The sequence below is a fragment of the Rhinoderma darwinii genome, chromosome 4 (assembly GCF_050947455.1).
Source record: "Rhinoderma darwinii isolate aRhiDar2 chromosome 4, aRhiDar2.hap1, whole genome shotgun sequence".
NCBI lineage: Eukaryota > Metazoa > Chordata > Amphibia > Anura > Rhinodermatidae > Rhinoderma > Rhinoderma darwinii.
In genome coordinates, this window is record NC_134690.1 from 221,477,480 (window position 1) to 221,492,477 (window position 14,998).

At 42.4% G+C, this 14,998-nt stretch overlaps 1 protein-coding gene across 4 annotated transcripts in view; it reads right to left on the reverse strand.

The window, feature by feature from the left end:
• The window catches only part of ASCC3 (activating signal cointegrator 1 complex subunit 3), a 630,293-nt gene extending 621,193 nt beyond the window's left edge, over nt 1–9,100 (reverse strand). The window contains exons 1-2 of one of the 4 annotated variants that reach the window (XM_075862206.1): nt 8,987–9,100; nt 605–710 (exon numbers count right to left, since the gene is read on the reverse strand). The gene's annotated coding sequence lies outside the window, so the exon portion shown is untranslated. The other 3 variants (XM_075862205.1, XM_075862208.1, XM_075862207.1) reach the window with 3 other exon arrangements.
• Nucleotides 9,101–14,998: the final 5,898 nt, after the last annotated feature.

The window sequence follows — 14,998 nt, forward strand, 5'->3', positions numbered from 1 at the left end:
AAACACCCTTGGTCACAGTGGATGAGATTAGCGAAGAGGTCTCTGCGACGTAGGGCAATCATCTTCGAATATAATTTAAGGTAAATTTTGAACAAATAGATCGACCTATAGTTACTGCAGATAGTCGGGTCCTTCCAAGCTTTGAGGATTACTGTGATATGGGCACGAATCGCCTCAGAGGTAAATAGCAGCTTTTTTTTTTTTGTTAATTTGAGGCGTTTTTCATAGTGTCAATGGAAAATCAGCTCCAAAAACACCTCAAGAAGTGACATGCTACTTCTTTTTACGAAGGCTTATTTTTACAAGGTCTTCTTTTTATTTTAATTCAGCAGCGTAAAAATACACCTCATGCGAGAAAATTATTATTTGAAATAAAAATCATTATTTCTAACCTTGTCAATGTCTTGACTATATTTTCTAGTCATTTTGCAACTCATTGGATAAATATAAGTGTGAGTTTTCATGGAAAACACAAAATTGTCTGGGTGACCCCAAACTTTTGAACGGTAGTGTATACTCGCAGGTGTAGGGCTGAAGGGTGCGCCATGTTTCTACGAGGTGACGTTGATGAAATTCCCTCCTGAGCAAGACAATGAGGACTTACCAGACAAGGTGTCTAATGCCTAGTTGAAATCTCAGCCAAGGATGATCTGGGAGGAAACAGCAAATTCAGCCAGTCTTGAAGTAGTCAATAGCAAAACCCACTTGACCTTGATTAGAAAAATACACGTTAGATGCCATAGAACTTTCAGACCCATACAAAATATTCAACAGTAAGAATGAAGGACAAAATAACATTTCAAGACCTCCGAATTGAAATAATGGTGTAACAATACTGGGACCCCCTTAGTCTTTGAAGTCAGGGTTGTGGCTTAAATCTATTTAGTGAAATTACAGTCTAAAAAAGGCAGGGATCATACTACAATGAGTTTCTTGTAGCAAACCAAACAACATTTTTTGCGTGAATAAAAGAGGTAATTACCTTCACATTAAATGAGCAAACATTAACTTAAGTTATTAGGATGGATCATCTGGATAAAAGGCAGGGGTGAAAGAGAAAAAAAATTAAGGGGTGAGAAGAAAGGATAGTGGAAATAAAAAACAATAGAAACAGTTCAGTACGAAACATGAACTCAAGGGTCCTAAACTTGTGATTACGATAATGACCAACTAACAAAGACTGCATTATAGTCATCAGCCCTACGTGTGGGTCACAGAAGCCCTGGAAAAGTACCACACAATCTGGTACCACAGAAGTACCCCCTTCCGTATTATGGTTAAAACACATCTGTGTGTATTTATCATGCAGTATTGGCACAAGAGTACCGGTCTATATAGCATAGTGTAAACAACAAAAACATGTGGAATGAACTAGGAGAGGCATGGGGACCAGAACGTGGGAATGAAGAACGGATCATTAAGGAGCAGGAAAGTAGGTAAGTTGAGTCCATTTTTTTTTTTTTGACTTGAGGGTCACTTGAACAGTCTTGAAACCTCAATCCCAGTGAACAGAAAATAATACAGAAGAGTACGTTCACAGTTCAGGTGATGGCTTGTGGAGAAATGGTAGAGGATCTTTTCTTGGAGCCTCTAGTTGGCGTTTGCCATCTCTCAAGTTTTGGATGACCCAAAAGCTGTGGCAGCCTGGGCCAATCAGGAAGGGAGACAATGGGAATATCCATGATGCTCAAAAATTTGGGCAAATTTCCCAAGTTGCGAAAAATCGCCGATTTCATTTGGAAGCGAGAAGTCAGTTGGAAGGGGAAACCCCAGCGCTATGGAATGTCAGTGGAGAGAAGTTCTCATAGTGACAGTTTAAGGGCTCTTTTAAGAAATAGGGTATGTCTAAATAGATCCAGCAAAAGTGTGATTTGAGAGTCTAAGTATGTGACATGAACCTTTTGCCTATAATTTGCTGCTTTTATCTTGCAAAAAAATGGACTCTACAGACCACATCACGGAACCGCTGATTATCCGCAAGTTTAGGCCTGAGAGTGCGGTGAAGCCTATCCAGCTCATTTGTAAGTGAATGTGTGTTTTATGGTAAATAATACTGGTAAAAAGCAGAGTGGGCAAAACAAGCTATGACTAAAACTAATGGGCAAAAGAGGCCGTTACCATTGCCAGTGATACTTTGGCTCTATTTTAAAGGGGTTATTCCTATGTAATCTGTCAGCAGTTTTGATCCCTCAACACTGCTGAAAGCGTTATATAGCGATCGGGGAGAGTAAACATAACTATACCTGTGCTGACGGTGCCACAGCACTGCAAACACAAGTGCCATTGAGAGGGCCCCCTCATGTGTAGTGCTTCAGGCTCTTATAACTATGCTACCAGCCCCTGCTCTCTGAGTGACAGCTCTAGCGTCAAATCAGGAGACTGCTCAAGCCATCACTTCAATGCAGAGTGGGCACTTGCAATCACAGCGCCAGGGAAATTAAACAGCGACCTGCATTACTGTCAACACTGGTATGGTTACACTGCTCTCATGTCCAATATATATATATATATATATATATATATATATATATATAAAAATCCACCCTGTTTTTCATCCGCCTTGAAGTCCTGGTGCCGTTACTACGCTCTATGTTGGTTTCTATCTAAAAAGCAGGGGAATTGATTCATCCCCTGGTGACGAGCACATGGCCTGATTTCCTTGATCTGTGGAGTGCTGTGCTTATTTGCCTTTGGAATATATATATATATATATATATATATATATATATATATATATATATATCATCTATTTGAGGGGTCAAAACGGTCACCAGCATTTCACCTATTGAACTCTACTCACCCCCTGCTGTCAAAAGATTGTCGCCATTATTCCCTCTCCTAAACGCCTCCTCCGACCGTAAATAACGGTCTGCAAACATTTCGTGCCCTTTATGGTAATAATCCAGCAGTCTAGTTTTTCCCTCTTCTTATGCCTGCCCACCGCCGAAAACTGGCCCACCATGAATGACGAAATCTTGTCTGAGATAGCGCATATGCGTCATGTCTGCTCCGACACCCTTCCCTGCTTCGTCCGGGCCTCAAATCTAGTGACTGCGCATGCGCCGCTATGGTGTCCCATTATGCGCACACATGCGGACCTGAAGGATGCAGGTTTCAGCGCTAGATACAGCTGCTCTGTATACAGGTTACAAAGCAGCTGTACCTCAAAAAGTTGAAATAATTATTAATAAAAATAATTTAGAAAGTTGCACAAAACACACTGATAGGCATTTTTACAAATAAAATAAGTTTAAAAAAAAAACATGATTTCAACAGGTGTACGTAGCATTTAATGCGCTGTTATGGTATTCACCTTGCAGGAAAAATAATGGATGCAGTGATACCAATTGTGGTTTTTTTTTACTTTTTTTTCCCATAATTAAAGGGGTTGGCCAGCAATATATTTTATTTCTATTTTAACTTAATGTGACATGTAGAGTTAATTCCCTAATATAAAGTATGTTTATATATCTTGTACCGTTACTTATTTCTAATATGCGGTCACGTAACCGTACCCAGAGTAAATTTTTCACTTCCTCTGACTTTGCTCAGCCAGCACTTCCGGTTGAGCAGAGGCACGGCGCGTCATCAACTACGTTTACAGGCAGTGGGACCAGAGGCAGAGCTGTGAAGAGCTCATGAAACATCCCCAGGTCCACTGCCTGTAAACATAGTTGTTGACGCGCCGTACCTCTGCTGAGCCAGCAATGCTGGCTAAGCAAAGACACGGGACGTCGCCTCTGCTAGTACACGCCTCCTTCTTATTTTTCGTCTCTCGGTGTTCCCACACTGCCTGCATGTCTCCTATCTCATTGCCCACACCCCCTCCTCCTTTCTGATTCCGCTTCTGATACTCGTCCTATTCACTTCATGTAATGTCCGCACGTCGCCCTCCCAGATGGTATATACAGTGCTTACAGGGGTTACATTAATACAGGGATGATGGGGTTTATATATCATATCATCCCTGTGTATTATCCTCATTATCCCTGTATATATCCCCCATCATCCCTGTATATATCCCCCATCATCCCTGTATATATCCCCCATCATCCCTGTATATATCCCCCATCATCCCTGTATATAACCCCCACCACCCCTGTATATAACCCCCACCATTCCCGTGTGATTATTAGTGGGTGTTTGTGACAGTGTGCAGGGAGGGAGCTAGGTGACTGTAATCACATAAACATAAAGGGGCGTGGCAGTATGCAAATAGCTGAGATGCTGTGGAGGAAGGGGGGGGTATGTAAGCTGTCTTCTCAGATGCAGCAAGGGATCATGGGTATGGTGGGATACAAGACAGGAAACAGTCAGGACCAGATGCAAGGGATGTAAACAAACAGAAAGAGCAGCAGTGACGATTGAGATCAAATAGAAACTGGTTAGAAGATTAGTAGAGGATTTTAGGGAAGGCAACCCAAGGCTGGGGGGACACTTTTAGAAAATATTTTTTCCCTGGTCAACCCCTTTAAGCATTTTGTGGGGGAAAGCTTTTTTTCTAATTGTTTTTACTTGGGATTTTCTTTTAGATTTTTTTAGTACCACTATGGCACTTGAACATGCAACTTCAATAATACACTGCAGTACTTCAGGCGCATACTCTTAGTAGCCAAAACAGGACAAACAAATGTTGTGCCGATTGGCTAATAGGAGCCCTGAAATAATACACCAGACTCCTAGTTACAAGCCCAGGGTATTCATGAGGGAATCGCTCCCCCTGCTCGGACATTGTTCTTTTCTGTATTTATGGCGGAATTTTAACCCGTTAGTGACAGTCCATAGGTGTTTTGGTAGCAGAGGTAGCGGAGGGCTGGGAGCAGACCTGCTGCAGCGGGCGGGATCTAAATCACTATCAATTCCACGCTTTTAACCCCTCAGATGCAGCACTCAATAGCGAGTGCCGCATCGGAGTGGTTCTGGAGGGAGGGGGCTCCCTCTCTCACCCCATCGGCACCCCGCAATACGATCGCAGGGTGCTGGTGTTTCTATGGCAGCCAGGGACCTAATAAAAAGTTTATAATAAATAAATAAAAATCTAAACTAAGAAAAACCCACTTTTTCCCCCTTACAAAGTACTTTATTATGGAGAAAAAAAAAAAAAGTAAGGGCGGATTTACACGAACGAGTAATACGTCCGTGCAACGCGCGTGCTTTTCAAGCGCATCGCACGGACCTAGGCTAGTCTATGGGGCAGTTCAGACTGTCAGTGATTTTTGCGCAGCGCGAGTCCGCTGCGAAAACTCACAACAGGTCCTATATTTCTGCGTTTTTCGCGCTTCACGCACCCATTGAAGTCAATGGGTGCGTGAAAATCACGCATGCCACATGGAGGCACCTCCGTAGGACGTGCGTGATTTGCGCAACAGCAGGCAAACTATGATTGCAAACAGAAAAGCACCACGTGCTTTTCTGTTTACAAACATACAAACAGAGTGTCATAATGATGGCGGCTGCGCGAAAATCACGCAGCCGCGCACCATATGATCATGACAACGGAGCTGTTAAGTGCCTTTTGCACACCCAAAACGCCGTGTTTTTTGCGTGCGCAAAATGCACACGCTCGTGTAAATCCGCCCTAACACATAGTTGGTATCGCCGCGTCTATAACAACCCTATCTATAAAGCTATTACATTACTTAACACGCTAGGTGAACGCCTTAAAAACAATGTGATTAAAAAGTGATGAAAAAGTCGCATGTACTACAAAATGCTACCAATAAAAACTACAAGTTGTCCCGCAAAAAAAAAGCCCTCATACAGCTGCATCAGCAGAAAAATAAAAAAGTTAGGCCCTGTTCACACAGAGTTTTTTGCAGGAGGAAAATTCTGCCTCAAAATTCCATTTGGGATTTTAATGGGAGGCAGAGGGGTTGTTTTCCCGCGAGCGGAAAAACGTCTCGCGGGTAAAAGAAGCGATATGCCCTATCTTCTGCACGGTGGCTCAGTGGTTGCGTGGGTTTCCTACGGGTACTCAGGTTTCCTCCCACACCCCAAAAACATACCAATAGGGAATTTAGATTGTGAGCCCCAATAGGGACAGTAAAAGAGGACCTCTGTACAGCGCTGCGTAATATGTTGGCGCTATATAAGTAACTGAAATAAGTGGCAAAGTTACTGTTTTTTTTCTATTCCCCCCTCCCCCCCAAAAAAAAGTTAATCAATAAATTATATGTACCCCAAAATGGTGCTATTAAAAAATACTTGTCCCGCAAAAAAAATTACCTTATACAGCTATGTCGATGCAAAAAAAAAAATAAAAATAAAAGTTATAGCCCTTTGAATGAGATGATGGAAAAACGTAAAAAAAATTGCTTGGTCATGAAGGCCTAAAATTGGCTAGTCACTAAGGGGTTAAGCTAACAGATACGCTTTAACAGCATTTAAATGGCAAACATTGTTCATAATTAATTATCTATGCAACGAATATGATATTTAATGGTTGACAACACCTTAAACTACCAGGAACATACATTCCACTTTGTGCAAGGCAGAAATGCACTAGAGACCAATATCTGATATTATTAAAAACTATATATTTTGGTATGTCTTAGGCCTTGTTCACAAAGTTTTTTTTTGCAGGCAGAAAAAATCTGCCTCAAAATTCCTTCAAGAATTTCGAGGCAGATTTTGACCAGCCTGCAATTTCTTGCCGCGACTTTCGCAGTGTTTTTCGCCCGCGGCCATTGGGCGCCGCGGGCAAATAACACCTACACCTCCGCATTTTTTGGTGCAGATTCCGACGCGGTTTCTGCATCAAAATCAGCGTAAAAGAACTCAGAGTGAACTGGGCCTTAGATATATATCCATTTCTAAGACAAATATAACAGCCAATCCAGCTCCTGCAGGGGTTGTCAGCCGGCTTTACTCATACATCTGAATGATTATTGCAGCCATACAAGTTGGCAGATCCATCACTACCAAATAAATAGGCAGACTTGCCACTTAGAAAGTTGGGTGACAAACACGAGACAGACGAACAGAATTTTTAGCAACTTGAGAAAACAGGCCGACTTTTATAACTACTGTTAATTCTTGATCTATGGACTCATGCACACGGCTGTTTTATGGAAGAGCATGAGTCCTTACTGTACCTATGCCTCCGATCAGGTCATGCGCTATCAGATCGTGTACGTATGGAGCTATTCACCTCTAAGCAACGTTAGAGATTATTTCCTTACATACGGCACCTGACGTATCATTGTAGTAGTCTTTGCCGTCATACAGACTCTCTGCCATATGCATGACTTATAATAGGGTCTGTCGGGTTTCATTATTCTGATGGGAAGTATAGCACTGCCTCTGTGACGGAGCCTCCAATGCAGATGTGAACAGACCCTTAACTGGACATGGGTGACAGGTGCTTATGGGGTTAATCTAAAGACTCACAAGTGAAAAAATAACTATTGTTTATTTAAAGAGGCTCTGTCACCACATTATAAGTTCCCTATCTTGTACATATGATTGGCACTGTAATGTAGATTACAGTAGTGTTTTTTATTTAGAAAAACTATCATTTTTGACGGAGTTATGACCTATATTCGCTTTATGCTAATGAGTTTCTTAACGAATAACTGGGCAGGTTTTACTTTTTGACCAAGTGGGCGTTGTGGAGAAAAGTGTATGACGGTGACCAATCAGCGTCATACACTTCTCTCCATTCATTTACACAGCAGTGTTCTTACTATATCGCTATGCGCAGCCACATACACACACACATTAACGTTACTCAAGTGTCCTGACAGTGAATATACATGACCTCCAACCAGGACGGGATGTCTATTCACAATCGAAGGCAAAAAAAATGGACAAGGAGGCAGCACTTCCAAAACTTAGAAAACCTTTAATCACCCATGCAACATTTCAATCCCTCAGGACCTTTCTCTTACTTGAGAAAGGTCCTGGGGGATTGAAACGTTGCATGGGTGATTAAAGGTTTTCTAAGTTTTGGAAGTGCTGTCTCCTTGTCCATTTTTTTTGCCTGATATTGAGGACCTTGGACTGGGTTCTGAAGAGGCGTGCACCGTTCTGGCGGTTCAGTGCTGCGGTAACTCTACTTTTTTATTCACAATCCTGACACTTTGCTAACGTTTGTGTGAGATTTACAGCAAGGCAAGCGTAATCTCGCGAGATTACGCTGTAAACGGTCATTTAAAACAAGATTACGCTTGCCTTGCTGTAAATCTCAAACAAACGTTAGCGAAATGTCAGGATTGTGAATAGACATCACGTCCCGGCTGGAGGTGATGCCTATTCATTGTCGGGACACTTGAGTAACGTTAGTGTGTGTCTGCACATAGTGATCTAGTAAGATTACCATGTGCTGTGTAAATGAATGGAGAGAAGTGTATGACGCTGATTGGTCACTGATTGGTCAGTGTCATACACTCTTCTGTACAACGCCCACTTGGCCAAAAAGTAAAACACGCCCAGCTGTCCATTAAGAAACTCATTAGCATAAAGCTAATATAGGTCATAACTCAGTCAAAAATGATTGTTTTTCTAAATAAAAAACACTGCTGTAATCTACATTACAGCGCCGATCACATCATGTACAAGATAGGCCACTTATAATGTGGTGACAGAGCGTCTTTAAAAATGACCACTATTGAAAGCCTTGACTGCTATTAAAGGGACTATAACAGACTCCTGAATATCACATTTATATAGTTACTCATTATTTACACTACTAACCAGCCTTATATGAAGGTATATAGCTGTGTATATGTATAAACCCAGTTCTATATAGGTGAATATTACACTTTATTTTATATTACCAGACATTCCCATACTTCTACTGGATATACCGGTGCGTATAGACACAGACCACTAGGTACGTCAGGTGACCTGTTAAACGTGAGCGTCATATTCAGACATATATATGTGTAAAATGCGGGTCATCTTACGTTTATTACTTCTCTGGTTACACAGTACAGAAGCAATATGGTCGGGCCGCAAAAGACACGACGCCGGTCCGCTCACTTACCTGGACTGGCTCAGATGATGAATGACAGCTGAGCTAACCAATGACAACGCACATCCCTGGAAAGCACTACGTAGCTTATTGGCCAAATGTTGAGCGGTGACGCCGTAGGCAAGCAGGGAGGGCTTCGATTGGCTGAAACGGTTTGTTTGACCCTGAGACAAAATCCTAACGTCATATTTATGCGCGCGCACACGAGTATGCAAGTGAGAGCAGCTACGGTAGTTTCCTTTCTCCATATGATCCTTCTGACGTCAGAAGATCACGTGACAGAGTCACTTGACTACGGATCCTCTATAATAGCGGTGCTGCGGTTGTTTTATGGTGACCTCGGCGGTGATGGGATTTAATATATTGGTTAGGGGACGGCAGTGCAGACGGGTAATATGCGGTTTGGAGGTCTAATTTTGCATGTAAACTAAATTTGGGGGGACGACGACTTGATATGCTGCCCTGAGGGTACAAGCAATGTTTGGGTAGGAGGTCTGTGGATATAATATGTTGCTTGGGAGGACTGGTGTTGTAAGGGTATGTGCACACACACTAATTACGTCCGTAACTGACGGACGTAATTCGGCCGCAAGTAGTGGACAGAACACAGTGCAGGGAGCCGGGCTCCTAGCATCATACTTATGTACGATGCTAGGAGTCCCTGCCTCTCCGTGGAACTACTGTCCCGTACTGTAATCATGTTTTCAGTACGGGACAGTTGTCCTGCAGAGAGGCAGGGACTCCTAGCATCGTACATAAGTATGATGCTAGGAGCCCGGCTCACTGCACTGTGTTCGGTCCACTACTTGCGGCCGAAATACGTCCGTCAGTTACGGACGTAATTAGTGTGTGTGCACATACCCTAAGGGTATGTTCACACGGCGGGGGTCCGTAACGGCTGAAATTACGGGGATGTTTCAGCCTGAAAACATCCCCGTAATTTCAGCCGTTCCGGCATGTGCAGGCGCTTGAACGCCGCGTCAATTACGGCCGTAATTAGCGCTGCTATTCATTGGAGTCAATGAATAGCGGCTCCAATTACGGCCAAAGAAGTGACAGGTCACTTCTTCTACGCGGGCGTCTATTTACGCGCCGTGATTTGACAGCGGCGCGTAAATATACGCCTCGTGTGAACAGACAAACGTCTGCCCATTGCTTTCAATGGGCAGATGTTTGTCAGCGCTATTGAGGCGCTATTTTCGGGCGTAATTCGGGGCAAAAACGCCCGATTTACGTCCGTAACTAGGCCGTGTGAACATACCCTAAGAGATCAGTATGCTGTTTTTCGGCTACTTTACAGGGGGGGTAGACTTTTTATTTTTATTTTTTCACTCCCTGCATTCCAAGAACCGTAACTTTTTTTTATTTTTATTTTTCATCAATGAAGTGGTGTGCGGGCTTATTTTTACGTTTTAGTTTCTATTGGTAGCATTTAAAGTACCATAAAATGTACTAGGAAACAAACATTTTTTTTATTTGCGGGCTGCTGTTTGGACAGAAGGGAAGGCGCGGTATTTGACTTCTGGAGCGTCGATTTTGCTGGAATGGCTTGCGGACGCCATGTCGTATTTGCAAGATCCCTGATGTACTACACCCTAAGGGCATTTATCAAGGGGTGTAGCGAGAATTTAGACCCCACAGGTGTTTTTCAAAAATTAATCTGCAGTGGGTGATGCAAAGTGAAAATTGCAATTCTTCCACTGATATGCCATTTCACTGCTTAACCCTTTCCCGCTCCTGGACGTACTATTACGTCATGGCAGCTGTATCATTCGCGCTCCATGACCTAATAGTACGTCTCGGGAGTAACGGCCGTTTCGGCCGTCCTCCCGACACATACAGGAGCTGTGACGCTGCTGTCTCGTTCAGCAGCTGTCACAGCTCCTACAGCGTGGACCGATCGCTGTGTCCCCGCTGATTAACCCCTTAAAAGCCGCGTTCTATAGAGATCGTGGCTTTTTAGGGGTTAAGCTGCCATCGCCGGCCTGCTACGCGATGGTGACTATGGCAACCGGACACCAAACAATGGCGTCCGGCTATGCCATAGACGGAAGCCTAGTGGGTCCTGACAACGTCAGGACCCACTATGCTTGCTGTCAGTGAGTAGCTGACAGTTCTAATACACTGCACTACGCATGTAGTGCAGTGTATTAGAATAGCGATCAGGGCCTCCTGCCCTCAAGTCCCCTAGTGGGACAAAGTAATAAAGTAAAAAAAAAGTTAAAAGAAGTTGTGTAAAAATAAGAAAATAAAAGTTTTAAAAGTAAAAATCCCCCTTTTTCCCTTATCAGTCCTTTATTATTAATAAAAATATATAAACAAACAAATAAACTATACATAATTGGTATCGCCACGTCCGTAACGGCCTGAACTACAAAATGATTTCGTTATTTATCCCGCACGGTGAACGCCGTAAAATAAAATAATAATAAACCGAACCACAATCACAATTGTTTAATCACTTCACCTCCAAAAAAATTTAATAAAAAGAGATCAAAAAGTCGCATGTACCGAAAAATGGTCCTGATCGAAACTACAGTTCGTTACGCAAAAAATAAGTCCTCGCACAGCTTTATTGATGGAAAAATAAAAACGTTATGGCTCTTAGAATAAGGCAACACAAAAAGTAAATGATTGTTTACAAAACGTATTTTATTGTGCAAACGCCATAAGACATAAAAAAAACTATAAACATCTGGTATCGCCGTAATCGTATCGCCCCGCAGAATAAAGTAAATATGTCATTTATATCGCACAATGCACGCAGTAAAAAAAAAAAGAATAAAAAATAGTAGAATTGCTGTTTTTTAGTCACCACGCCACCTAAAAATAGAATAAAAACTGATCAAAAAGCCGCATGCACCCCAAGAAAACTACAATGCATTCCTCAAGGGGTCTAGTTTCCAAATTGGGGTCACTTTTGGGGGGTTCCCAATGTTTTGGCACCACAAGACCTCTTCAAACCGGACATGGTGCCTAATAAAAAAGAGGCCTCAAAATCCACTAGGTGCTCCTTTGCTTCTGAGGCCGATGCTTCAGTCCATTACCGCCCGAGGGCCACATGTGGGATATTTCTCAAAACTGCAGAATCTGGGCAATACGTATTAAGTTGCGTTTCTCTGATAAATCCTTTTGTGTTATAAAAAAAATGGTATAAAAAGAGTAAATTTCACCTCTACTTTGCTCTAAATTTCTGTGAAACACCTAAAGGGTTCATAAACTTTCTAAATGCTGTTGTGAATACTTTGAGGGGTCTAGTTTCTAAAATGGCGTATTTGATAGAGGTTTCTAATATATGGGCCCCTCAAAGCAACTTCAGAACTGAACTGGAACCTAAAAAAATAAATAAATGAGGCAATACTTCGCTTCTTACATTATACTGATAATGAGCCGTGCCCACCCCGAGATGACCCCAGTTTTGACCGTTTGTATAAACGGAGACCCCTATTAGACCGTTTCAGTGCCCGGTTTTCACAAGCATACACCCCCGAGAAGTGTATTTCTATTGATGAGTCCCTGGTACATTTTAAAGGGAGGGTTCAATTCCGGGAGTACCTGCCGGGTAAGAGGGCAAGGTATGGCGTGAAGATGTATAAGCTGCGAGAGTGCATCTGGGTATACCTACAGGTTTAGGCTATATGAAGGAAAGGCCACCCCCAAACCAGACTGCGTCCTGGACTACAATAGGTACATGGGAGTGGTGGACTTGTCAGATCAAATCCTGAAGCCCTACAGCGCCATGGTATAAGAAGCTGGCCGGGCACATCATACAGATGGCATTGTACAATGCGTACGTGCTACGTCGATGTGCAGGCCAGACGGGTACTTTCCTGGAATTTCAAGAGGTGATTATCAAGAACCTAATCTTTAGGGACCAAGAAGGGGGGGGGCACCCAGTACTTCTGGAAGCGGGGCCACACGCATCGTACCAAGGCGGCAACACTTTCCAGGAGAAGTTCCCCAAACTGGCAAGAAGGGAAAAAGTCAAAAGAGGTGCAAAGTCTGCTATAAGGGATGACACAATATATCAATGTGACACGTGTCCCGAATAACCAGAGCTCTGTATGAAAGTCAGTTTTAAAATTTATCATACATCCCTTGGTTTATAATTTACCCCAATTTTACTTACCCTGATGCACTCCGCACAGCTTATCCCCCCTAGTCTTTCCCCTCTGAGCCCTGCTGTGTGTCCAGGCAGCTGATAACAGCCACATGTAGGGTATTGCCATACCCAGGAGAACCCACATTACAGTTTATGGGGTGTAGGTCTCTGGTCAAAATGCTCACTACACCTCTAGATGAATGCCTTAAGGGTGTAGTTATTAAAACGGGGTCACTTCTTGCGGGTTTCAACTGTACTGGTACCTCAGGTGCTTCTGCATACATGACTTCGCACTAGAAAATCCCCAGTAGGCCAAATGGTGGTCCTTTCCTTCTGAGCCCTCCCATGGGCCCAAACGGCAGTTTATCAGAACAAATGGGGTATTGCGGCACTCAGAACAAATTGCGCAACAGAATGGGGTATTTTGTTTCTTGTGAAAATAAGAAATTTTCAGCCAAAACTACATATTATTTGAAAAAAATAATTTTGTTTTCATTCCCAGCCCAATTCAAATAAGTTCTGTGAAGAAACTATAGGGTCTAAAAGGTCACATTACCCATAAATGAATTCCTTGAGGGGTGTAGTTTCCAAAATGGGGTCACTTCTGATGGGTTTCCGTTGCTTTGATACCTCTGGGGCTCTGCAAATGCGACATGGCACCCCAAAACCAAACCAGCAAAATCTGTACTCCAAAGAACACACAGCGCTCCTTCCCTTCTGAGGCCTCCCATGGTCCCAAACGGCAGTTTATTGCCACAAATGGGGTATTGCTGCACTCAGGAGAAATTGGGCAACAAAATTGAGTATTTTGTTCCCTGTGAAAATAAGAAATTTTGATAACAAGTTACATCTTATTGGAAAAAATGATATTTTTTTAATGTCACAGCCCAATTGAAATAGGTGCTGTGAAAAAACTGTGTGGTCAAAATGCTAACAACAACCATAAATGAATTCCTTGAGGGGTGTAGTTTCCAAAATGGGGGTCACTTTTGGTGGGTTTCCATTGCTTTGATACCTCTGAGGCTCCTCAAATGCGACATGGCACCCGAAAACCAATCCAGCAAAATCTGGACTCCAACAAACATATAGCGCTCCTTTCCTTCTGAGCCCTCCCATGGGCCCAAATGGCAGTTTATCACCACAAATGGGGTATTGCCACACTAAGGACAAATTGGGCAACAAAATGGGGTATTTTGTTCCCTGTGAAAATAAGAAATTTTGATCACAAATGACATTTTATTGGAAAAAATTACATTTTTTTCATTTCACAGCCCAATTCAAATACGTGCTGTGAAAAAACTGTGCGATCAAAATGGTAACAACAACCATAAATGAATTCCTTGAGGGGTGTAGTTTCCAAAATGGGGTCACTATTGGGGGATTCCTACTGTTTTGGCACCTCAACACCTCTTCAAACCTGGCATGCTGCCTAAAATATATTCTAATAAAAAAGAGGACTCAAAATGCACTAGGTGCTTCTTTGCTTCTAGGGCTTGTGTTTTAGTCCACGAGCGCAGTAGGGCCACATGTGGGACATTTCTAAAAACTGCAGAATCTGGACAATACATATTTAGTAGTGTTTCTCTGGTAAAACCTTCTGTGTTACAGAAAAAAAATGAATAAAATTGAAATTCAGCAAGAAAAATGAAATTTGCAAATTTCACCTCCACTTTGCTTTAATTCCTGTGAAATGACTGAAGGGTTAAAAAACTTTCTAAATGCTGTTTTGAATACTTTGAGGGGTCTAGTTTTTAAAATGGGGTGTTTTATCAGGGTTTCTAATACATAGGCCCCACAAAGCCACTTCAGAACTCGAGAGGTACCTTAAAAAAAAGGCTTTTGAAATTTTCTTACAAATATGAGAAATTGCTGTTTATGTTCTAAGCCTTGTAACGTCCAAGAAAAATAAAATAATGTTCAAA